This window comes from Scyliorhinus torazame, chromosome 10, assembly GCF_047496885.1.
Source record: "Scyliorhinus torazame isolate Kashiwa2021f chromosome 10, sScyTor2.1, whole genome shotgun sequence".
Taxonomy (NCBI): Eukaryota; Metazoa; Chordata; class Chondrichthyes; order Carcharhiniformes; family Scyliorhinidae; genus Scyliorhinus; species Scyliorhinus torazame.
This window is the reverse complement of record NC_092716.1, coordinates 81,335,319-81,361,243: the sequence shown is the minus strand read 5'-3', so window position 1 is coordinate 81,361,243 and position 25,925 is coordinate 81,335,319. Positions and strand designations below refer to the sequence as shown.

Below are 25,925 nucleotides of genomic sequence, written 5' to 3'. Positions count from 1 at the left end.
TTAGGGGGGAGCTGATATCAATAAGGACACATAAAGGGAAGCAGGAGAGTAAGGAACGGGAGCGGTTGTTGCAAGAACTTTTGAGGGTGGACAGACAGTATGCGGAAGCACCGGAGGAGGGACTGTATAGGGAAAGGCAAAGGCTGCATGTGGAATTTGACTTGCTGACCACAGGCACTGCAGAGGCACAATGGAGGAAGGCGCAGGGTGTACAGTATGAATATGGAGAGAAGGCGAGCAGATTGCTGGCACACCAATTGAGGAAAAGGGGAGCAGCGAGGGAAATAGGGGGGGTGAGAGACGAAGATGGAGAGACGGAGCGGGGAGCGGAGAGAGTGAATGAAGTGTTTAAGACATTTTATAAAAAATTGTATGAAGCTCAACCCCCGGATGGGAGGGAGAGAATGATGGAGTTTTTGGATCGGCTGGAAATTCCCAAGGTGGAAGAGCAGGAAAGGATGGGATTGGGAGCACAGATCACGGTAGAAGAAGTGGTGAAAGGAATTAGGAACATGCAGACGGGAAAGGCCCCGGGACCGGACGGATTCCCAGTTGAATTTTACAGAAAATATTTGGACTTGCTCGCCCCGCTACTGACGAGGACCTTCAACGAGGCAAAGGAAAGGGGACAACTGCCCCCGACTATGTCAGAAGCAACGATATCGCTTCTTTTAAAGAAGGAAAAGGATCCGCTACAATGCGGGTCCTACAGACCAATCTCCCTCCTCAATGTAGATGCCAAGGTCTTGGCCAAGGTAATGGCAATGAGAATAGAGGAATGTGTCCCGGGGGTGGTTCATGAGGACCAAACTGGGTTTGTGAAGGGGAGACAGCTGAACACGAACATACGGAGGTTGTTAGGGGTAATGATGATGGCCCCACCAGAGGGTGAAACGGAGATAGTAGTGGCGATGGATGCCGAGAAAGCATTTGATAGAGTGGAGTGGGATTATCTGTGGGAGGTGTTGAGGAGATTTGGGTTCGGAGAGGGGTATGTTAGATGGGTGCAGCTGTTGTATAGGGCCCCAGTGGCGAGTGTGGTCACGAATGGACGGGGATCGGCATATTTTCGGCTCCATAGAGGGACAAGGCAGGGATGTCCTCTGTCCCCATTACTGTTTGCACTGGCGATTGAGCCCCTGGCGATAGCGCTGAGAGGTTCCAAGGGATGGAGGGGAATACTTAGGGGAGGAGAAGAACACCGGGTATCTTTATATGCGGATGATCTGCTACTATATGTGGCGGATCCAGCGGAGGGGATGCCAGAAATAATGCGGATACTTGGGGAGTTTGGGGATTTTTCAGGGTATAAATTGAATATGGGAAAGAGTGAGCTGTTTGTGGTGCATCCAGGGGAGCAGAGTAGAGAAATAGAAGACCTACCGTTGAGGAAGGTAACAAGAGACTTTCGTTACCTGGGGATCCAGATAGCTAAGAATTGGGGCACATTGCACAGGCTAAATTTGACGCGGTTGGTGGAACAGATGGAGGAAGATTTCAAGAGATGGGACATGGTAGCATTGTCAATGGCAGGGAGGGTGCAGGCAGTTAAGATGGTGGTCCTCCCGAGATTCCTTTTTGTGTTTCAGTGTCTCCCGGTGGTGATCACGAAGGCTTTTTTCAAAAGGATAGAAAAGAGTATTATGGGTTTTGTTTGGGCCGGGAAGACTCCGAGAGTGAGGAAGGGATTCTTACAGCGTAGTAGGGATAGGGGGGGGCTGGCACTACCGAGCCTAAGTGAGTATTATTGGGCCGCTAATATTTCAATGGTGAGTAAGTGGATGGGAGAGGAGGAAGGAGCGGCGTGGAAGAGATTAGAGAGGGCGTCCTGTAGGGGGACCAGCCTGCAGGCTATGGTGACAGCCCCATTGCCGTTCTCACCAAGGAACTATACCACGAGTCCGGTGGTGGTAGCTACACTGAAGATTTGGGGACAGTGGAGACGACATAGGGGAAAGACCGGAGCACTGGGGGGGTCCCCGATAAGAAACAACCATAGGTTTGCCCCGGGGGGAATGGATGGGGGATATGGAATGTGGCAAAGAGCAGGTATAACGCAATTGAAAGATCTATTTGTGGATGGGAAGTTTGCGAGTCTGGGAGCGCTGACCGAGAAATATGGGTTGCCCCAAGGGAATGCATTCAGGTACATGCAATTGAGGGCTTTTGCGAGGCAGCAGGTGAGGGAATTCCCGCAGCTCCCGACACAAGAGGTGCAGGACAGAGTCATCTCAAAGAAATGGGTGGGGGACGGTAAGGTGTCGGATATATATAGGGAAATGAGAGACGAAGGGGAGACTATGATGGACGAACTAAAAGGGAAATGGGAAGAAGAGCTAAGGGAGGAGATTGAGGAGGGGATGTGGGCAGATGCCCTAAACAGGGTAAACTCGTCGTCCTCGTGCGCCAGGCTAAGCCTGATTCAGTTTAAGGTATTACACAGGGCACATATGACTGGAACACGGCTCAGTAAATTTTTTGGGGTGGAGGATAGGTGTGCGAGGTGCTCGAGAAGCCCAGCGAATCATACCCATATGTTTTGGTCATGCCCGGCACTACAGGGGTTTTGGATGGGGGTGACAAAGGTGCTTTCAAAAGTAGTAGGAGTCCGGGTCGAACCAAGCTGGGGGTTGGCTATATTTGGGGTTGCACAAGAGCCGGGAGTGCAGGAGGCGAAAGAGGCCGATGTTTTGGCCTTTGCGTCCCTAGTAGCCCGGCGCAGAATATTGCTAATGTGGAAAGAAGCCAAGCCCCCGGGGGTGGAGACCTGGATAAATGATATGGCGGGGTTCATAAAGTTAGAGCGGATTAAGTTCGTCCTAAGGGGGTCGGCTCAAGGGTTTACTAGGCGGTGGCAACCGTTCGTCGAATATCTTGCGGAAAGATAGATAGGGGAGAACAAAGAAGGCAGCAGCAGCGGCCCAGGACTTGGGGGGGGGGGGGGGGGCCTGAGACAAGGCAGTTGCCAATTAGGGCTAGTTTTTTTTTTTTTTTTTTGTTATTTAATATTTATTTATTTGTTGTTGTTTTTGTTTAAATTTAAAAAAGGTCATTATTATCTGTATTGTTACAATGTTGTGTAAAGGATGCACAATGTACTGTGTTGGTTGACCAAAAATTTTCAATAAAATATTGTTTAAAAAAAAAAAATAATAATTCCATTGATGTCAACTGTCTTCTGATATCTTGTCCAAATAGCTATTATGTGCACTTTGACAGCGACTGTTTGCCTATTCAACTCTGGGGTAGCCATAACCAAGTACGAACCTGCCCTTGCCTAATATTCACGATCAGCAGGGGCTGAGTTAAAAAGAGCTTGCATTTATATTGCGCATTTCACAACCCAAACGTTTTGGGACATCCCATGAGGGATTTTTGAAGGATAGCCACCATTGTCGATCGGTAATGTGGCACCAATTTGCACTAGGCCAGCTCCTGTGAACATCAATGAGACAAGGGGTGGAATTTAATGCCCAAGATTAATTTGGAGGTGTTGGGTGGGGGCTGTGTGATTGCGCCGGAGGGTACAGGGGGGCCAGTTTAGGTCAGTTGGTTGGACAGCTGGTATGTGACGCAGAACAAGGCCAACAGTGCGGGTTCAATTCCTGTACTGGCTGAGTTTATTCATCAAGGCCCTGCCTTCTCAACATTGCCCCTCGCCTGAGGTGTTAAACTCATAATCCTGAGGTATTAATCCTCGGGTTAAAGCACCACCAGTCAGCTCTCCCCCTCAAAAGGGAAAGCAGCCTGTGGTCATCTGGGACAATGGCTACTTACAGGTTGGAGATCCCACTGCCTGTCTGTGTGGCTCTGGTCAAGTCTGGAATGGCAGGTCGAGCCAGTGACCTTCCCGTCCATAGGTACTAAACCAGTGGAAGGCGGGAAACCTACCATCCACGGAGGCCTCCCAGCAAACTCTGTCAAGAATGCCATTGGCTAACGGGTGGGAAGGGCAGGAGATCAGTATACACTGGAAACTAAACCTTCCTTATGTCTGTGGTACAGCAAATGACTCGATAAACTCATTGAAGGGCGTCCTTATACACAAAAGCAGAGTTTACACAAAATGCAAATCTAAGGATTTTGCTTGATGATGTGGTATTGGCAACAGGTGGCATGTTATAATAGAACACAGAGTAACACCAACAACAACTTATGAAGTGCCTTTAACACAGTGAAATGGCCCAAAGCGCTTCACAGGAGCATTATAAAACAAAATGACACTGAGCCACATAAGGAGATATTAGGTTGGATGATCTAAAGCTCAATCAAGTGTGTCTTAAAGGAGGGAAGTGAGGGTGGAGAGGCAGAGAGGTATAGGGAAGGAATTCCAGAGTTTGGGGGTCTAGACAACTGAGGCACGCCTACCAATGGTGGAGCAATTAAAAGTGGGGATACACAAGAAGGCAGATTTAGAGGCATACAGATTCCACAAAGGGTTGTGGGGCTGAAGGAGATTCTCAAGATAGGGAGGGCCAAGGCCATGGAGAGATTTGAAAACCAGGATGAGCAGTTTATAATCAAGATGTTGCTTGACTTGGAGCCAGTGTAGGCCAAGAGAGTACCGGGGTGATGGGGGAATGGAACTTGCTGTGATTTAAGGCAGGCAGCAGAATAATATTGTTGAAGGGATCAATTATAAGGAGAGTGTATAAACTTGCATCCTTTTGAGTTTAGACAATTGAAGAGTTATTTGAAATGATAAAGGAATTCAGTAGAGTCGATGGAAATAAATCATTTCTTCTGTTGGACAAATCCAGGAACATTGGACAACAATGTTAAAGTTGGGCCTTGAGGGAGTGAAATCAGGAAGTATTTCAAAGAACAAAGAACAAAGAACAAAGAAATGTACAGCACAGGAACAGGCCCTTCGGCCCTCCAAGCCCGTGCCGACCATACTGCCCGACTAAACTACAATCTTCTACACTTCCTGGGTCCGTATCCTTCTATTCCCATCCTATTCATATATTTGTCAAGATGCCCCTTAAATGTCCCTATCGTCCCTGCCTCCACTACCTCCTCCGGTAGTGAGTTCCAGGCACCCACTACCCTCTGCGTAAAAAACTTGCCTCGTACATCTACTCTAAACTTTGCCCCTCTCACCTTAAACCTATGCCCCCTAGTAATTGACCCCTCTACCCTGGGGAAAAGCCTCTGACTATCCACTCTGTCTATGCCCCTCATAATTTTGTATACCTCTATCAGGTCGCCCCTCAACCTCCTTCGTTCCAGTGAGAACAAACCGAGTTTATTCAATCGCTCCTCATAGCTTATGCCCTCCATACCAGGCAACATTCTGGTAAATCTCTTCTGCACCCTCTCTAAAGCCTCCACATCCTTCTGGTAGTGTGGCGACCAGAATTGAACACTATACTCCAAGTGTGGCCTAACTAAGGTTCTATACAGCTGCAACATGACTTGCCAATTCTTATACTCAATGCCCCGGCCAATGAAGGCAAGCATGCCGTATGCCTTCTTGACTACCTTCTCCACCTGTGTAGCCCCTTTCAGTGATCTGTGGACCTGTACTCCTAGATCTCTTTGACTTTCAATACTCTTGAGGGTTCTACCATTCACTGTATATTCCCTACCTGCATTAGCCCTTCCAAAATGCATTACCTCACATTTGTCCAGGTTAAACTCCATCTGCCATCTCTCCGCCCAAGTCTCCAGACAATCTAAATCCTGCTGTATCCTCAGACAGTCCTCATCGCTATCCGCAATTCCACCAACCTTTGTGTCGTCTGCAAACTTACTAATCAGACCAGTTACATTTTCCTCCAAATCATTTATATATACTACAAAGAGCAAAGGTCCCAGCACTGATCCCTGTGGAACACCACTGGTCACAGCCCTCCAATTAGAAAAGCATCCCTCCATTGCTACCCTCTGCCTTCTATGGCCTAGCCAGTTCTGTATCCACCTTGCCAGTTCACCCCTGATCCCGTGTGACTTCACCTTTTGTACTAGTCTACCATGAGGGACCTTGTCAAAGGCCTTACTGAAGTCCATATAGACAACATCTACTGCCCTACCTGCATCAATCATCTTAGTGACCTCCTCGAAAAACTCTATCAAGTTAGTGAGACACGACCTTCCCTTCACAAAACCGTGCTGCCTCTCACTAATACGTCCATTTGCTTCCAAATGGGAGTAGATCCTGTCTCGAAGAATTCTCTCCAGTAATTTCCCTACCACTGAAGTAAGGCTCACCGGCCTGTAGTTCCCGGGATTATCCCTGCCACCCTTCTTAAACAGAGGAACAACATTGGCTATTCTCCAGTCCTCCGGGACATCCCCTGAAGACAGCGAGGATCCAAAGATTTTTGTCAAGGCCTCAGCAATTTCCTCTCCAGCCTCCTTCAGTATTCTGGGGTAGATCCCATCCGGCCCTGGGGACTTATCTACCTTAATATTTTTTAAGACACCCAACACCTCGTCTTTTTGGATCACAATGTGACCCAGGCTATCTACACCCCCTTCTCCAGACTCAACATCTACCAATTCCTTCTCTTTGGTGAATACTGATGCAAAGTATTCATTTAGTACCTCGCCCATTTCCTCTGGCTCCACACATAGATTCCCTTGCCTATCCTTCAGTGGGCCAACCCTTTCCCTGGCTACCCTCTTACTTTTTATGTAAGTGTAAAAAGCCTTGGGATTTTCCTTAACCCTATTTGCCAATGCCTTTTCATGACCCCTTCTAGCCCTCCTGACTCCTTGCTTAAGTTCCTTCCTACTTTCCTTATATGCCACACAGGCTTCGTCTGTTCCCAGCCTTTTAGCCCTGACAAATGCCTCCTTTTTCTTTTTGACGAGGCCTACAATATCACTCGTCATCCAAGGTTCCCGAAAATTGCCGTATTTATCTTTCTTCCTCACAGGAACATGCCTGTCCTGTATTCCTTTCAACTGACACTTGAAAGCCTCCCACATGTCAGATGTTGATTTGCCCTCAAACATCCGCCCCCAATCTATGTTCTTCAGTTCCCGCCTAATATTGTTATAATTAGCTTTCCCCCAATTTAGCACATTCATCCTCGGACCACTCTTATCCTTGTCCACCAGTACTTTAAAACTTACTGAATTGTGGTCACTGTTACCGAAATGCTCCCCTACTGAAACATCTACCACCTGGCCGGGCTCATTCCCCAATACCAGGTCCAGTACCGCCCCTTCCCTAGTTGGACTGTTTACATATTGTTTTAAGAAGCCCTCCTGGATGCTCCTTACAAACTCTGCCCCGTCTAAGCCCCTGGCACTAAGTGAGTCCCAGTCAATATTGGGGAAGTTGAAGTCTCCCATCACCACAACCCTGTTGTTTTTACTCTTTTCCAAAATCTGTCTACCTATCTGCTCCTCTATCTCCCGCTGGCTGTTGGGAGGCCTGTAGTATACCCCCAACATTGTGACTGCACCCTTCTTATTCCTGATCTCTACCCATATAGCCTCACTGCCCTCTGAGGTGTCCTCTCGCTGTATAGCTGTGATACTCTCCTGAACAAGTAGCGCAACTCCGCCTCCCCTTTTACATCCCCCTCTATCCCGCCTGAAACATCTAAATCCTGGAACGTTTAGCTGCCAATCCTGCCCTTCCCTCAACCAGGTCTCTGTAATGGCAACAACATCATAGTTCCAAGTAGTAATCCAAGCTCTAAGTTCATCTGCCTTACCCGTAATGCTCCTTGCATTAAAACATATGCACTTCAGGCCACCAGACCCGCTGTGTTCAGCAACTTCTCCCCGTCTGCGCTGCCTCAGAGCCACACTGTCCCTATTCCCTAGTTCTCCCTCAATGCTCTCACCTTCTGACCTATTGCTCCCGTGCCCACCCCCCTGCCATACTAGTTTAAACCCTCCCGTGTGACACTAGCAAACCTCGCGGCCAGGATATTTATGCCTCTCCGGTTTAGATGCAACCCGTCCATCTTATACAGGTCACACCTGCCCCGGAAGAGCTCCCAGTGGTCCAGATAACAGAAACCCTCCCTCCTACACCAGCTGTTTAGCCACGTGTTTGTCTGCTCTATCTTCCTATTTCTAGCCTCACTGGCACGTGGCACAGGGAGTAATCCCGAGATTACAACCCTCGAGGTCCTGTCTTTTAACTTTCTGCCTAGCTCCCTGAACTCCTGCTGCAGGACCTCATGCCCCTTCCTGCCTATGTCGTTAGTACCAATATGTACAACGACCTCTGCCTGTTTGCCCTCCCCCTTCAGGATTCCCTCTACCCGTTCGGAGACATCCTGGACCCTGGCACCAGGGAGGCAACATACCATCCTGGAGTCTCTTTCACGTCCACAGAAGCGCCTATCTGTGCCCCTGACTATAGAGTCCCCTATAACTATTACTCTTCTGCGCTTTGACCCTCCCTTCTGAACATCAGAGCCAGCCGTGGTGCCACTGCTCTGGCTGCTGCTGTTTTCCCCTGATAGGCTATCCCCCCCGACAGTATCCAAAGGGGTATATCTGTTCGAGAGGGGGACAACCACAGGGGATTCCTGCACTGACTGCCTGCCCTTTCTGGTGGTCACCCATTTCTCTGCCTGCACCTTGGGTGTGACCACACTTACATAACTGCGATCTATGACGCTTTCCGCCACCTGCATGCTCCTAAGTGCATCCAATTGCTGCTCCAACCGAACCATGCGGTCTGTGAGGAGCTGCAGTTGGGTGCACTTTCTGCAGATGAAGCCATCCGGGACACTGGAAGCCTCCCGGACCTGCCACATCTCACAGTCAGAGCACAGCACCCCTCTAACTGACATTGCGTCAATTAATTAAAATTAAAATTTGTCTTTTTTTTTTTTTTTAATACTTTTTTTAAATTTCAAAGTTACTGTCAACTATCTGTTTCCTAGCACTAGATTTCTAATAGAAATGCGATAGCTAACTATAATATTCTCCGATCTCTGGCTTAGATATCCTCTAAATTATAATTAAGTTATTATGTTTAATTAGATCCCAAATACTCAAAAAAATTTAGGTTAGAATCCCAACCAGCCACTCAGGTCACAGCTTTTCTGTGATGTCACTTCAGTTTCCCCCCGACACACACAATTTGAAAAACAGGTATAAAAGTAAAAATCACTTGCTTACCTTCTGAGATGTTCTCAGGTTCCCTCGCTGACAGAGACTGCTCCTCCACCTCCAATCCTTGACCTGCACAATGCTAATAATATATAATATAATATGGCACTTACCTTACACCAATGGGTCTTATTATTAGGTTAGAGGAGGAGGGCGGGTGGGAGACACTACACGTGTAGTGTCTCGGGTTTCCTCTCCACCAGAATTTATGGGGGGGGGGCACTTGCCAGAGGTCGAACTTCCGGTTCCCGCCGAAATCCAAAGGGCTGCTCCTGTAAAGGTAAGTGCTTTTAAACTAACTACTCACCTCCCAGAAGGCCCCTGCGCACCGCTGCCGCCGAAATCCAAAGGGCTGCTCCTGCAAAGGTAAGTGCTTTTAAATTCAGTATATCATACAAAGGCGAGTAGAAGTCTGGAATGCCCTCTCCCAAATGGTTTATGGATATTGAAGTTTTCAAGACTCGGTATAGCAGATTTTTGTTGGAAAGGGATAATTGAGGGATATAGACTGATGGTGGATAAATAGAATTGAGGTACAGATCAGAAATGACCTAATTGAATGGGTGGACTGGCTTGAGGGTGGAATGTCCAACTCCTGTTCCTGTATTATGAGGGAGGCTGTGTGTGCTCGTTTCGGGTGCTCGTTTCGGCAGCTCATATACTAAAATTGGAACGATACAGAGAAGATTAGCATAGCCCTGGCGCAAGGATGAGGGAGGCTGTGGCACAGTGGTATTTACACTAGATTAGTAATCCAGAGATATAGAGTAGGAATACGGAAATGCTCTGGAAATCCGGGAATCTGGGTTTAAATCCCACCACGGAAGATGACAAAATTTGAATTCAATAAAAATTTGGAATTAAAAGTCTAATGACCATAAAGCCCTTGTCAATTGGCGTAAAAACCCATCTGCTTCACTAATGTCCTTTAGAGAAAGAAACCTGCCATCCTTACCATGTGACTCCAGATCCACAGCACTATGTTGCCTCTTAAAATGCCCTCAAGCAAGCCACTCAGTTCAATGAATGCTGGCCAATGAATAAAAACATATATTTTAATAAGGCAGGTGAATTCCATGTCTGTATGGAATCAAACAGAAGTGCATAAAGGCATTTTTATTGTACACTAGTTTTTGGTAGGGCAATGTTTATGTGCTGGTATCCCATGCTTGGACTTGGCAACTAGCCCTCATTGCTGCACAGGGCTCCTTTCTACTGCTGAATTCCAGCGAGACAAACATGGACAATGAGCTTACGTTGCTCTAGCTGGGGTTCTGAGCACAGTGGCAGAATCAGAGACCCACATAATGCTGTTGCTTCCTACGACTTGGGTTTGTCTTACACTCTGGAGTGCAGGTAATGGAGGGAGAGCCGTGTGCCAGTCAGCGACTGCATTCCTGCCATGAAAAGGTGCCTTTTTAGTTAATAGCTTGCATCAACTAGCAAAATGGGCCACGACCCTTGGTGTTCAAAATATATGTTGTGACCTCCTTAGCATACCCGCTTTTCCCTTGAGTTGTGTTGGAATTACTCGAACAACAGCATTCGAATAGTTTAAAATTTCAAATGAGCTGCATAGCAGCCTGTGGTTTTGTATCTTTATGATTCTCTGCCTCGGGCTGATAGGAGTATGTGTTTGATGCCAAATCTTACCTTGTAAGATAACATTTGCAAAATCCAACGTGTCCACTACCACCAGGTACAAGCTGGGGCAGATTTTTATTTGCGTTGTAGCTAGGAGTAACTGTGCTTGTTGATCACTGTGGATAATTATAGAACTATTGCCAGATACCTAACCTAATTCAATAAACCTGGACTGAAGGGAGTTGCAACCTGAGGTGCTAATGCTGTAGATCCCCATACAGTGTTTATCAGTTTGTTTTCTCTTTGCCTATGAGTAAGATAATGCTATCTCACCTCCTGAGGCAGACTAGCCCCTAGTCTTAGTCGATCATGTAAATGTTTTCTTTTCAATCTATGTGAAACAAGATGGTGCTTTGGCTTGTCTCAAGGAATTATGGGATTCATAGAAACTACAGGGCAGAAGGAGGTCATTTGGCCCGTCGAGTCTGCACCGGCCCTTGGAAAGAGCACCCTACTTAAGCCCACACCTCCACCCTATCCAGTAACCCAGCAACCCCACCTAACCTAAGGGCAATTTATCATGGCCAATCCACCTAACCTGCACATCTTTGGACTGTGGGAGGAAATCGGAGCACCTGGAGGAAACCCACGCAGACACTGGGAGAACGTGCAGACTCCGCACAGACTGTGACCCAAGCCGGGAATCGAACCTGGGACCCTGGAGCTGTGAAGCAACTGTGCTAACTACCGTGCCACCCGTAAATATACAGAAAAATTGAATGGTTCCCAGTTTGGAATAGTCGATGTAACATTTGCCAAAATCTCAACATACCAGAAATCTCTAAAGAAACTATTTCTGTTACTAGTTTCTGCGTAACTGTGATTGCTGCTGGCACGTCATGCCAAAAGGGACAGGGGAATTGGGGATGCAAATTGCTTTCATATTTCTTTTGTGCAGGACCTCATGGTAACCCTGATGGCATTGTTCTCATTGTAATGCCTGCTACATGCATTTTTAACAGATTTAATTTTAGAAAAGAAGTCTATCCTCAGGCTTTTTGTATTCATTGAATTAATGAGAGGGAGCTGGAGTTTATTTTGGTGAAAAGAATGTCCATTAAATTGTAGCACAAAGCAGCAGTTTTGCGTGGATTTGGGTTTTCTTACAATCGCTTCTTGCCGATCAGTAATTGTACCTACAGCAACTTGCTACACCTTTAACTGCAGAAAAAGCTGCAGATGCTTCGCAGGGGCGTCATCGAGGCAAAATCATACCGGATTAGAATGTATTAGGGAGAGGTGACCAAAAACCTGGTGTATGTTAAGTAGGAGAAGGAGGGAATGTGGAGTAGGATTCAGGGAAGAAATTCTAGACTCTGGGCCTTGGGCAGCTGAAGCCACATCCTCCAGTTTCGGGATGGAGGGATTGCTTTAGGCAAATGCAGAGGAAAGGAGAGTTCAATTTGGCGTTGGCGGGATGCGGTTGTAGGACTGAAGGAAGTGGGGAAAGGTGAGGCATGAAGCAGTTTAAACACAAAGGTGAGAATTTTGTATTCAGACATTAGAATATTGCAAGCCTAGGTCAGCGTGACCATGTGCTTTAGAAAAAGCATGTATTTTCTTTTTGTGTGATGTCCCCTTTGATTCCAAAGTGAAAGTGGGGAGTATTCGGAAAGAAGTGTAAGTCGACTTCCTAGGTGGAAGTAATGCCCAAGGAATGCCCATGTGCTCTGAAGTTACCATGGGGATGAAAAGCTAAATAGCAGAGGGTAAATAGGAAGCTAATTGCAGTGCGTTTGGCTTCCAGCTTGTCTTGTGCCAAAGGTTCTGAACGCTGAATTTGTGTGGCTGGGTACAAGTAAAAACTTCTATGAATGGTTCAGTTTTCTATTTGGCGGTAAGCAGGAAATACAACTTCTCAACCTGCAGTTCAGAACAGGCCGTGATGGTGAAACAGGGCTTTCAGTATAGAGCAAGGGCTGTTGTTATTCTATGTGTAATACAGTTGCAAAGGACTGAGAGCTGAAGACCTGGAAAGCAGGATGTTACGATGGCCACGAAGGATCGTCAATAGATCTCTCCTTGAGCTTCGTGGAATATGAACTTGCCTATTGAGTAGGCGGGTGCTCACCCAGTGGGAAATGAGTAGCAGGAGTTTAAAACCCGCTGCTTCAACCCAGGCCAGTATTCTGTAGGTCGCCGGGCTGTAATCCGTTGCCTTTTTTATTATGTAAATAAGAGGGTATGGTATTGGAAGACTGGCCTTGGCGAGATTATTACTCGGGGATTTTAGATTGGGCCAGATCCACTGCTGTTGTTTCAGTTTTGCCCGAGCCAACCAGACTTTTCAAATAGATCGTGAAAGGGAGCCTTTGTGCCATGGGAGGCCTGTCATGACCCGAATGAGAGAGCGTCTATAGACATGCTCCTTGTCGGCATTAACTATATCTGGGGACCTCCGATAGAATATGGCTGCTGTTGAAAGCAACGCGAGGGGCAAATCCATTGAGTGCAGTGAAAGACCCTCTCTCTCGGGATGGAAACTCTGATTTTGCATATGGTACCATGTTTATTTGGGAGTGCTTTAACTACCTGAAGCGTATTTTTGTGCCAACTATTTAAAGTGAAATTCACCTTTTTATTTGAAATGCACTTCATCTGTAAATTCATTTTTAAATTATGTGGGTTTTAGTTGGTTTGTTACAGTAAAGGATTTAAAAAGTGAAGCTTTGCCCAGCAGTTTTCTTTCTGTTGGTGTCATGGGGATTACTTTCTTTAAAAAGCTATCGGGGGCAGCACGGTGGCGCAGTGGTTAGCATTGTTGCCTCACGGCCCTGAGGACCTGGGTTTGATCCCGGCCCGGGCCACTGTCCATGTGGAGTTTGCACATTCTCTCCGTGTCTGCATATGTCCCATCCCACAACCCAAAGATGTGCAGGTTAGGTGGATAGGCCACGCTAAGTTGCCTCTTAATTGGAAAAAAAATACTTCAAATTTATTTTTTAAAAAGCTATTGGTCTCCAAGGGGATTGTAACACCAGTAAGAAAGGTGACGCATGGGCAATGGTGCGAGTCAGGATACGGATAGCAGAGCTTGGGATGAGCTGTAGTTTAGGCGATTGGGGATGGAAGATTGACAAGAGAAGCATTGGAATAATCAAGTCTGATATTTCAGTAGCAGATGGACTGTCGCAGGGGTGGAAATGGGCGATTGGACTCAGGCGGAGATAGACTAGTCTTTGTGTTGGAGCGGATATAGCATTGGAAAAACAGCTTATCCATTGTAAAGACGATAATTCCAATATACCAAGGAAAGGGAAAAAAGTTACAAGGTCAGCATTGTGTTGTAATGGATGATGTGAATTTCGACAATTCCAGTACTTCATTAGCTTTCATTGAACCAATACATAGATAACATCTCTGTGGTTGATAAGATGTGGACAGATACTCGTTCCTCAATTGGGTTCATCCTCTTGACATTTTCCTTGAAAATGGGACTCATCTGTGGCAGCGACAAATCATATGTTGTATATGCTTTAAACCAATGGTCTCTATTCCTTACAGTATGTACAAAGCCTGAAAGGTGTATTTCATGATTCCCATCCCCTGAAAGACCACAATCTCTTGTTTGGATCAGCATTGCTTCTCAAAGGCTTTCCTGGTTTTCTCTCCCCAAGCTTAATGTTTCTAATCGAGCTTTCAGACTTTCTGTTTATGAAGTTTCATCTTTTAACATTCAGCTATCGGTCGATCTTTCCCTCTTTACTTGCCCCTGATGTGTTATGTACTCTGGGATAACACAGGCTGCAACTCGATGCAACTTTGACCAAAAGATACTCCAGACTTTGAAGTAAGTTCAATGTGATTTATTGAACCATTAGCACAGTTCTCTATGAGTTTGACTCTCCTGCTAATTTTGCTATAGTAACTCAGTCCAACTAACCAGTCTGCTCTAAGCCATGTGGTGGGTGTGATGCTTCTGATCTGCCCCTGTCCTACTCTCTAAGTGTCGCCTGTGGAAAGAGAAAGAGTATGTGTGCCCTGTCCTTGTATATGGGTTGTGTAATGCCCCCTTTGGTAGTGTCATCTCTGGGTGTCTTGAATGCCAATTGGTTGTGTCCTATTCTGTGTTCATTAGCTGTATGTCTGCATGTCATGACATCTCCGGTGCTCCCTCTAGTGTTTACTTAGTCGTAGCATATTCACATTAACCCCTTGTGTATTTACAGTGATGCATATCACCACAGCCCCCTGCCCCCTACCCAGCCCATCCTCGTTGTTTGTCTCATTTTAAAAATGATTATTTACCAACACTGTCCAGACACTTTAATTTCTGATTCCCAGGAGCAATTCATGGATTGGTTGATTTGCAATGAATGAGACCGATGTGAAAATAGATGGAGGATCATTGGGCCGAGGGCTGTGAAGGTTCAAGCATTGTGCTCAAAATGCTTTTGTTTAAAAGCTCTGTAGTGAGCTCTTCATGCAGGCATGTCGCTGTGAAATATCAGACTGTTACTGAATGCTTCCTGAGTCGAAAGGATGGAATGTGTTTCTGTGTCCAGATTCCATTCAGTAAATCAGTGGCGTGGATTGGGATGATTCAGAACTGGCGTGATGGCAGTATGCCTCATAAGGACTTAAATCTATCACTTGGTAGCAAGGAAAGAGTTGACAGCCTAACCAGAGGCCCACACGCAGAGAGTCACCTTTGACAGGAGAGTTTGTGTGTGTGTCGCTCATGAAGCAGTCGTGATGGGTCAGGGTCTGACTTTCATCACTTTGGACTTGAAACAGAAAGATTTGAGTCAGAGAAATAAGTTTCAGAGTGACCTGACTCGGTGGTTTCAGCTGTGGACCTCCGAACTCCCATCACAAGACTTTGAATCCCACCCTCACTGACTTGATCTGAACTAGATTGTCCTCAGCAGGCAGGTTTTACCTGCTCCTTTGTGGGGTCACGAGGTAAAGCACGAACGAGCCTAATATAAATTGTGTCCAAATTCAAGCGTCCCATCTACAGGATGAATAATCAGCTCAGTGCCAAATAAGTTACACAAGGGCCATTTTTAAGCTGTTTTTATTTTGGCTTTACTTTAATTGGGATTCGGATTGACTGGTATCCGTCATTCATATTAAGTTTTGCCAGCAGACACTCAGCCGCACTTTTTCCAATTAAAAGAGGACCAAACAAGTCTAAATAGCTCCAAATTGTCTATGGATCCTTTAACCCCAAGAGCTATATCTAATTCCTTCTTAATCACACAATGTTTGGGCTTCAACTTCTCTCTGTGGTAGTGAATTCCACAGATTCACCATTCTGGGTGAAGAAATTGCTCCTCACCTTTAGTCCTCGAAGATTTATCCTCAAACTATGACCTCTAGTTTTGGACACCCCCACCATCGGGAACAGTCTTTCTGAATCTACCCTGTTTAATCCTGTTAGAATTTTAGAAGTTTCTATGAGATCCCCTCTCACACGTCTAAACTCCAATGAATGTGATCCTAACCGACTTAGTCTCTCCTCATATGACATTCCTGCCACCTCACGAATCAGCCTGGTAAACCTTTGCTGTGCTCCCTCCATAGCAAGAACATTCTCCTCAGATAAGGACACCAAAACTGCACATAGTACCCCATGTGTGGCCTCACCAACATCCTATACAATTACAGTAAAACATCCCTAACCCCTATACTCAAATCCTCTCACTATGAAGGCCAACATACCATTTGCCTTCTTTAATGCCTTCTGTGCCTGCACACTTACTTTCAGAGCCTAATGCACAAGGACACCAAGGTCTCGCGAGTATCCGCCTCTCAATTTACACCCATTCAAATATTAATCTGCCTTCCTATTTTTGCTACCAAAGTGGATAACCTCCCATTTATCCACATTATACTGCATCTGCCATGCATATGCCCACTCAGCCTGTCCAAATCATGCTGAAGCATCTTTGTATCTGCTTCTCAGCTCGCCCTCTCACCCAACTTTTTATCATCTGCGAATTTGGAGATAATACATTTAGTTCCCTCGTCCAAATCATTAATGTATAATGTGAACAGTTGGGGTCCGAGCACAGATTCCCGCGGTATCCCACTAGTCACTGTCTGCCAATCAGGAAAAGACCCATTTATTCCATCTCTCTGCTTCCTGTCTGCTAACCAGCTTTTCATCCATCTCAAGACACTATCCACAATCCCATGCTCTTTAACTTTACATAGTAATCTGCATTGTGAGACCTTGTTGAAAGCCTTTTGAAAGCCTAAATAAACCATATCCGCGGGTTCTCCCTGGTCAACTCTACTAGTTATAGCAGGGAGGCGAGCGGGTGGTGAAGATCAAGGAGAAATGGGAAGCGGAGTTGGGAATGGAGATCAGATGGGGACATGGAATGAGGCACTGCGAAAGGTAAACGGGACGACCTCTTGTACAAGGATGTGCCTGATACAGTTTAAGGTGTTGCACAGGGTGCATATGACCCGGGCGAGAATGAGTGGGTTCTTTCAGGGGGTAGCAGATGAGTGTGAGAGGTGTGGGCGGGGGCCAGCGAATCATGCGCACATGTTTTGGGGTTGTGAAAAATTGGGAAGATTCTGGGCGGAAGTGTTCGCGGTCTTAGCCAGGATAGTGGGGTGGGAGTGGACCCAGACTCTTTGGTGGCGATATTTGGGGTTTCAGAGAAGCCGGAGCTCATGGAGAGGAGGAAGGCCGATGTCATGGCCTTCGCCTCTCTGATTGCACGACGACAAATTTTGCTGGAGTGGCGGTCGGCATTGCCACCAGGGGTAGCAGCATGGTTGGGTGACCTGTATGACTTCCTGCGGTTAGAGAAGATAAAGTACAAAGAACAACAAAGTATGAGTTACGGGGCTCAGCAGGAGAGTTTGAGAAAAGGTGGGGGATGCTTGTGACCGTGTTTGAGGAGCTGTTCGTCACAGGGGGATGGGTGATGGGGAGTGGGGGGGGTGAAAAAGGAGAAAAATCTGTACAAACTGATTGTTGGGAAGTATGTTTCCCGGGATGTTTATTTGCTGTAATGTACTTTGATACAAGTTTGTAATAAAATGCGTTTTAAAAAAACCTCTACTAGGTATATCTTCAAAGAATTCCAGTAGATTTGTCAAGCATGATTTCCCTTTTGTAAATCCATGCTGACTTTGTCTGACTGTACCATGAGGAGGATTGATTACAATAGTGTGTACGATATAGTCTACATTTGATTTTAGCAGTTTACTTTTGCCAATTTCTCACATGACAGACTGGTCAGAAAAGCCCATGGGATCCAAGGGAAAGTGACAAATTGGATTAAAGAATTGCTCAGCAGCTGGGGCCAAAGGGCAAGTAGAAGACAATTTGCATTTGCATAGCACCTTTCCTGACCACCAGAGGTCTCAAAGTGCTTCACAGTCAATGAAATACTTTTGAAGTATAGTGCAGGAAATGTTCAAAGCCTGGCAACTAACTTGTGCATGGCAAGTTCTCGCAAACTACAATAACCGGTAAACCTGTTTTGAGGGATCCGGGATTGTTCAGGACATCTGGGATAATTTCCTTGCTCTTTGAAATAGCGCCATGGGAGGGCATGCTAGGCCCGAGTTCAACTTCCCATCTGAAAGCTGGCACCTCTGGCAGTCCAGCATCCTCTCAGTACTGCACCGGACCATCAACCTTGATTTTTGTGCTAAAGTCAGGACTGGGACATAAACCTTCTGACTCCGAGGCGAGAGTGTGCGTAACTGTGCCATGACTGACACTTAACACTGGTCGATGGTTGTCATTGGATGGTTGTTTAGGCTGGGATTCTGCAGGGGATAGTTCAACGTCCTCTTGCTTTTCGTGGTAGATATCGATAATTTAGACTTCAAAGCAGGAGGTGTGATTAAGAAGTTTGCAGCTTGTACAGAAATTGGCTGCGTGGTTGATGGTGAGGAAGAAAGTTGTAGACTGCAGGAAGATACCAATGGACCGGTCAGGCAGGCACGCAGGTGGCAGATATAATTCAATCCATGGGAACAATGAAGTAATTAATTTGAGAAGGCAGATAAGGCAAGGGACATGCAAAAAACAGAAGAATATTGAAAAATGCAGAGGAACAAAGGGACCTTGGAGTGCACAGCCACAGATTCCTGTAGATAACATACCAGGTGAATAAGGTGCTTAAGAAGGCCTACAGGATAGCCTACTTAACTAGCTGAGGCACAGAATATAAGGCAGAGAGGTTAGGCTAGTACCTTATAAAACGCTAGTTGGGCCAAGGCGTACAGTTCTGGTCATCACATTACAGAAAGGATGTGATCACTTTAGAAAGGTTAAGCCGAGGTTTACAAGCATGTGGTAAGAATGTAGAATTATAGCTTTGAGGAAAGATTTGAAAGGCTGGAGCAGTTTTCTTTGGAACAGAGAAGGCTGAGGGGATTCCATTGAAGAACATAAAATTATGAGGGTCTGAGAGAGTGCAGATAGGAAGGACCAATTCCCCTTTGCAGAGAGTTCGGTAACCAAGGACATAGATTTAAAAGTGACTGGCAGAAAGATTTAGAGGGGAGCTGAGGGAAGAATTGTTTCACCCGGAGGGTGGTGGGGATCTGGAACTCGCTGCCTGAGAGGGTGGTCAAGGCAGAAAATCTCATTGCACTTAAAAGATTGTCCTGGTTAAAATTCCCTCAATCAGCATCACTAAAACAAATGATCTAGTTATTACCTCATTACTGTGCGTGTACAGGCTCACAGAACTTCAAAATCAGTGGCTGGGAGGTTCCCAAGTTGGATTTGCACTAAGTGCTGTAACCTACAAGGTCATGGAGCAAGAGCTGGAAACTGGGACTTTAGCTCTTTCTTGGTTGGCGCAACCTCTGTGCTATAAATTTCTGTAAACTCCATGATACAACCGTTTGGAAAATGGTTGTTTTCAACCATTTACTCCTTTCTTCAGGTATTGACTAATCTTAAGTTGCAGCAGATGATTAAGAGAACACAATGGAAATTCTGGGCCACAGTATCTACGATACATTTTCCTGTGCAGTTCTGGCACACCTATTGTGGATTATGGCTTAAGCTCATCGGCACACGTGCTGACCTTTTCCTCATCAGCAAGAATATTGACTTTTGGGTTCTCCCTGAATAAATGGACTGGATGAGAAGTGGTAGGATTGATCTTCTGACCATTACCTTTTGTTTCCCTCACTGCTGACATATATTGTTTATAGGAATCACCTTGACCCTTGGTGTTTGTCCCAGGCCTAAATTAATTAAATGTACAGGTTAGTAAAGATACAGGGAAAACATTTCAAATTTGCCCCCAAGGTACAGGATTCTTTCCATCAGGAGAACATATGGTAAAGCTGAACAATCACCTCTCTTGTTTTAATAGAATAAACTTGCATTTATATCGTGCATTTCACAACTTCAGGATCTCCCAAAGCACTTTACTGCTATGAGGTACATTTGACGTGTAGTCATTGTTGTAATGTAGGAAATGGGATAGCCAATTTGCCCACAGCAATCTCCCACTAATAGCAAAGAGATGATGACCAGCTAATCTGTTTTAGTGATACCGGCTGCAGAATAAATATTGATGAGGGTGCCACGGTTACCACCCCTGGCTTCTTCTTTGAATTGTTTCATGGGATCTTCCACGATAACCTGAGAGGGCAGAAGGGACCTCCGTTTGACTCGATTACGTCTGAAGTTCTGGGGTAGGGCTTCAGCCCACAGCCTTTTGACCTGGAAGCGAGAGTGCTGACACTCTCCTGAATGGATTCAAAATCATGAGGGGCTTAAATACTCCAAATTATTTTGTAAAGTAATCGTTCTTCACTAACAAGTAGTGTTACCGCATACTTCCCCCCCACTGACTGACCCTGTGATTAGCCTTGTGTATCCAGTCAGGTAGGGTGAGGGGCAACATGCACAAAACACAAATCACAAGCAATGGAATTCTATTTATTTTTAGGTGGCCGCCTCTCTGCCACCAGGAAGCAAAACACCCCCATGATGAGTGATGGAATAAGAGCGATTGATAACTGTAGTTATTTTGGGAGGGGACGAGGGCAGTTTCCAAACGTCTGGGCTTTATTTATTTATTTATTTTTCAAAGCAAAATTACGTTTTGCTGTTCTTGGTGCGTTTGGTCTCCTGTTTTCCATGCGAGGCCCGCAACTGAATACTGGCGCAAGAAACATGGAGCCTGGCTAGGATTATCCTGTGGCTTGAAAGAATGCTTTGAGATGGTGGCGCAGTGGTAATGTTACTGGACCAATAATCCAGAGGCCCAGGCTAAGACCTGGGGGCATGGGTTCAAATCCCATCATGGCAGTCAGTAAAATATAAATTCAACTAATAAAACTGTCATTGATTGTTGTGAAAATCCACCTGGTTCACTAATTTGGGCTTTCGGGATGGAAATCTGTCTCAGTTAACTGGTCTGGCCGACAAGTGACTCCAGACTCCCAGCAATGTGATTAACTCTTCACTGCTCTCTGAAATGGTCTAGCAAGCCACTCAGGTCAGGCACACTTGGGAAAGGGCAACAAATGCTGGCCTTGCCAGTGACACTCCCATCCCATGAAGGAATTTTAATTAAGTGTCTCTAGGTGACGTGAACAGAGCACAGCTTTAAGCTATTGGATGGTTCAGTGTGCTAGTGCAGAATATCACAATTTAAAATTCAACTCCTGATTTATTCTGGAGTTAGTGATTCTCCACTGTACCCAAGACACTACAGCATAGCTCACAATTTATCAATCCCGAGTTCAGTTTACCTGCAGTTTAGACAGACAGCGAGTAACTTGTTGGTGGAGCATCTGTCATGAAAATATCGTCACATGATTCTGTTTTTTTTCTGTTGGTGTTAGTGAAATGTTTGTGCATCACCTTGGCAAAGAATGGGTCTTCAGTAGCCACTGGCCCTGAATACTCAAGCCAACAGGGAAGAGGAACCATTTATTTTTAGTGGTTGTTGTTTCCGTGCCCGTGTCAGTAAATCTACCAGATTTACTTTAGGTTGTCCAGTGGCAGGGTCTACACTTGGCAACTGATCGTGTGAACACCCCACTAACACCAGTACAAAAGCGGTCATCTTTCCTTCTCAAGTCAACACAGTTCACTGTAAGTGAAGGTCGACAATACGAGAATTTCTTTAAAGGCAAATTGTCCAGAGGCAGTTGCAAGCTCTCACGTTGAAATTTGTCAGACCCTTTTTAGTTTGTGTCGTTTGGGTTTTGAGAGACAATGCATCATTGTTTGCCTTTTCAGTGAAGACATTTTTTTACAGCCTCATTCTGCCAAACATAGAACATAGAACATTACAGCGCAGTACAGGCCCTTCGGCCCTCGATGTTGCTCCGACCTGTGAAACAACTCTAAAGCCCATCTACACTATTCCCTTATCGTCCATATGTCTATCCAATGACCATTTGAATGCCCTTATTGTTGGCGAGTCCACTACTGTTGCAGTCAGGGCATTCCACGCCCTTACTACTCTCTGAGTAAAGGACCTACCTCTGACATCTGTCCTATATCTATCTCCCCTCAATTTAAAGCTATGTCCCCTCGTGCTAGACATCACCATCCGAGTAAAAAGGCTCTCACTGTCCACCCTATCCAATCCTCTGATCATCTTGTATGCCTCAATTAAGTCACCTCTGAACCTTCTTCTCTCTAACGAAAACAGCCTCAAGTCCCTCAGCCTTTCCTCATAAGATCGTCCCTCCATACTGATACCAGGCAACATTCTGGTAAATCTCCTCTGCATCCTTTCCAATGCTTCCACATCCTTCCTATAATGCGGCGACCAGAATTGCACGCAATACTCCAAACGCGGCCGCACCAGAGTTTTGTACAGCTGCAACATGACCTCATTGCTCCGAAACTCAATCCCTCTACCAATAAAAGCTAACACACCGTACGCCTTCTTAACAACCCTCTCAACCTGAGTGGCAACTTTCAGGTATCTATGTGCATGGACACCGAGATCTCTCTGCTCATCCACACTGCCAAGAATCTTACCATTAGCCCAGTACTCTGTCTTCCTGTTATTCCTTCCAAAATGAATCACCTCACACTTTTCTGCATTAAACTGCATTTGCCACCTTGCAGCCCAGCGCTGCAGCTTATCTATGTCCCTCTGTAACTTGTAACATCCTTCCACACTGTCCACAACTCCACCAACTTTAGTGTCATCTGCAAATTTACTCACCCATCCTTCTACGCCCTCCTCCAGGTCATTTATAAAAATGACAAACAGCAGTGGCCCCAAAACAGATCCTTGTGGTACACCACTAGTAACTGGACTCCAGTCTGAACATTTCCCATCAACCACCACCCTTTGTCTTCTTCCAGCTAGCCAATTTCTGATCCAAACTGCTAAATCTCCCTGAATCCCATGCTTCCGTATTTTCTGCAGTAGCCTACTGTGGGCCAAAGGCAGAGGAAACTGTTTCCGTGATGTAAATGCGAGGATCGGGGTGGCATGGTGGTGCAGTGGTTAGCACTGCTGCCTAACAGTGCCGAGGACCCGGGTTCGATCCCGGCCCCCGGTCACTGTCCGCGTGGAGTTTGTACATTCTTCCCGTGCCTGCGTGGGACTCACAATCCAAAGATGTGCAGGGTAGGTGGATTGGCCATGCTAAATTGCCCCTTAATTGGAAAAAAAGATTTGGGTACTCTAAATGTATAAAAAAAAGTAAATGTGAGGAGAATTGAGCCAGGCCACAGATGTTGGAGACCAACAACCTGAACTATGGAAATATCAAAGTTAAAGCACCTGGAGTTCAGCTGCAGATTGTGAGATTTCTTGGAAATGGACAGTACAAAACCAGACAAGCATCATCTTGTAAAGAGCCTTTCAGCTATGGTTAAGGATGATTCCAAGTCAGAAGAAAAACTTGTTTGGTTTTGCTCTAAGATCCTGTCTATTACTTTGTGTGCAGGAATATGTATAACTCAACAGGCTGACTCACTTTGCGAAGGAGTCGGCACCCACATTATGATGCACATACTTGTCAACATTTATGAAAGTCAGGATGAAAAGATAAATTGGCGAGGAAAAAACTTTTATAGTGGGGGGTTAATCCTGATGGAAGTCAGGAATTTGTTTTAATCTTTTTTTTTCAAAAGAAGAATGCAGCATCAGAGTCTGCTTTGGCAGTCCAACACAGAATGACTAAGTAAATATGACAGCACATTGCGCGAGTGGCTTTTGGTTTACTTTTCGAGATTGTGATTGTTTGGGACCATTTTATTATTGCAGACAGAGCAAGCTTGCAGAATTCAGCATCTATCCTCCTCATAAAGGACAGAATTGAGAGATTTTGGACTGCTTTAACCATTTGCTAAGCGTCCGTCATTTTCAGTGCTTTCACCATAAATCATGTATTTGGGGTTTACTTGATGAAAGGAATGCAGTGGTCAGAGTTACAGTTCCACTCTGCTCGTGTTTCATATTAAGCAATTCTCACCTCTTCAGTGTTGGTTTTAGGCCAACTTTGAATCAATTGCATTTGAATCTGACTAGTGCAAATAGATGAACACAATTCTTCGAACATTTCCTGTTGGAAGGAAAAGCTCAATTGATACGTCATTGTGGCCATTCAACTCTATCCTGTGCACAACGTCGGTCTGGAGAGGGCACAGTGGGAAAGCATGTTCACTCCAGCATAGAACATAGAACATACAGTGCAGAAGGAGGCCATTCGGCCCATCGAGTCTGCACCGACCCACTTAAGCCCTCACTTCCACCCTATCCCCGTAACCCAATAACCCCTCCTAACCTTTATGGACACTAAGGGCAATTTAGCATGGCCAATCCACCTAACCTGCACATCTTTGGACTGTGGGAGGAAACCGGAGCACCCAGAGGAAACCCACGCAGTTACAGGGAGAACGTGCAGACTCCGCACAGTGAGTGACCCAGCGGGGAATCGAACCTGAAACCCTGGTGCTGTGAAGCCACAGTGCTATCCACTTGTGCTACTGTGCTGCCGAGCAGTTTTGGAACAGATTCTGAAGTTGTTGAGTCCTCTGTTCTGCACACCAATTTTCTCCTCGTATGTCCTCCCAACTGGAAACCAGTGATTCGTCAAAGTACAGCCTCTGATTTTGACTCCTTCACTGCTTGTTATCACATTGTTTCTCCGGTGTCCGGCTTTAGGTGAAGTGTCCTTTCTCCTAGCTAAATGCTGTAAAGACCAAAACCATAATTTTCAACCTACAGCATAAACTCCACAGCTTCACCACTGGTTCCAGCCACTATTTTGGACTGAACCAGATTACTGGTTTGGCATCTTGCTCGACCTTGAACTGGGTGTCCAACCCTTTGGAATATCCTCAAAAGCCTTCTGTTTCCAGCTGTGTAACATTGGCCATCTCTGCCCCTTCTTCAGCTCATCCTCTCTTGCCGCTGTTGTTTCTTTTTCTCACAAGCTCCCAGCCGGCATTCTTTGTGTGTGAGTCAGGCGGCGGGGGTTGGGGAAATGCAGGGATGCCACGCCTTCTCCTGATCCTGGCCTCCACACCGATTGTTATTGGGCCAACGATCAGAAGCAGAAAGCTTGGCTAGGCTTGCTATCGCCTCTCCTCCCTGCCCAGCGATGCCAAGCTGATTGTGCCATCCCGACTTGGCTTAACATTGTGGAGAGCCAAAGGGTGAAACTTGATATCTTGCTGCTTGGTATTTGGCTCCCGTGTCATGCCATACGTTACTTTGGGCATCAGTAGAGCAGAGAAGAGAATTTGTTCTTTCTTCACTGTATGAAGGTGAGTGCCAGCAACTGAGAGTATGGTTGCTTGGTGCTTCGTCTGTGGAGCTGGAAAGGGTTAATTGATTTCTGTCTGAGAGACTGAGAGAAAATGTTTGTATGCTTTCTGTGTAAACCCTTTAGTGGTGTCAGTGCGCCAACCAGAATATGATCTCATTTCATCAGTGGCTCCTGCTGACACTTATGGCAAAGCTCAGCAGAAGTTTGAGAAAGCGAGCTGGGACAGACTATACAATTACACAGTCTTCAGACATTCCAGGCGGTTGAATGAAAAAAAAAGGGTTATGGTAAGGTAAACACTGCTAGTATTACAATAACAATCAGAAGAAACATTCTGTAGGGTAAGTAAGCTATTGATTCAATAATGATGAGATATCTCCTGTAAGTGTCATTGACTGCGTTCACCAGCTGATTTTACTGATGATTTCAGGCCTGGCTGAACAGTATTAATGTTGGGTGACATAAGGGCAATGTGTGTTTTAAAAGAAAGCTGG

The 25,925-nt window shown here is 45.8% G+C and overlaps 1 protein-coding gene and 1 pseudogene across 5 annotated transcripts in view; both read left to right on the top strand.

Moving 5' to 3' along the window:
* The window catches only part of bcar1 (BCAR1 scaffold protein, Cas family member), a 361,830-nt gene that overhangs the window by 204,432 nt on the left and 131,473 nt on the right, over positions 1 to 25,925 (top strand). The window lies entirely within an intron of this gene.
* On the top strand, positions 9,728 to 9,803 carry LOC140384955 (U6 spliceosomal RNA; annotated as a pseudogene).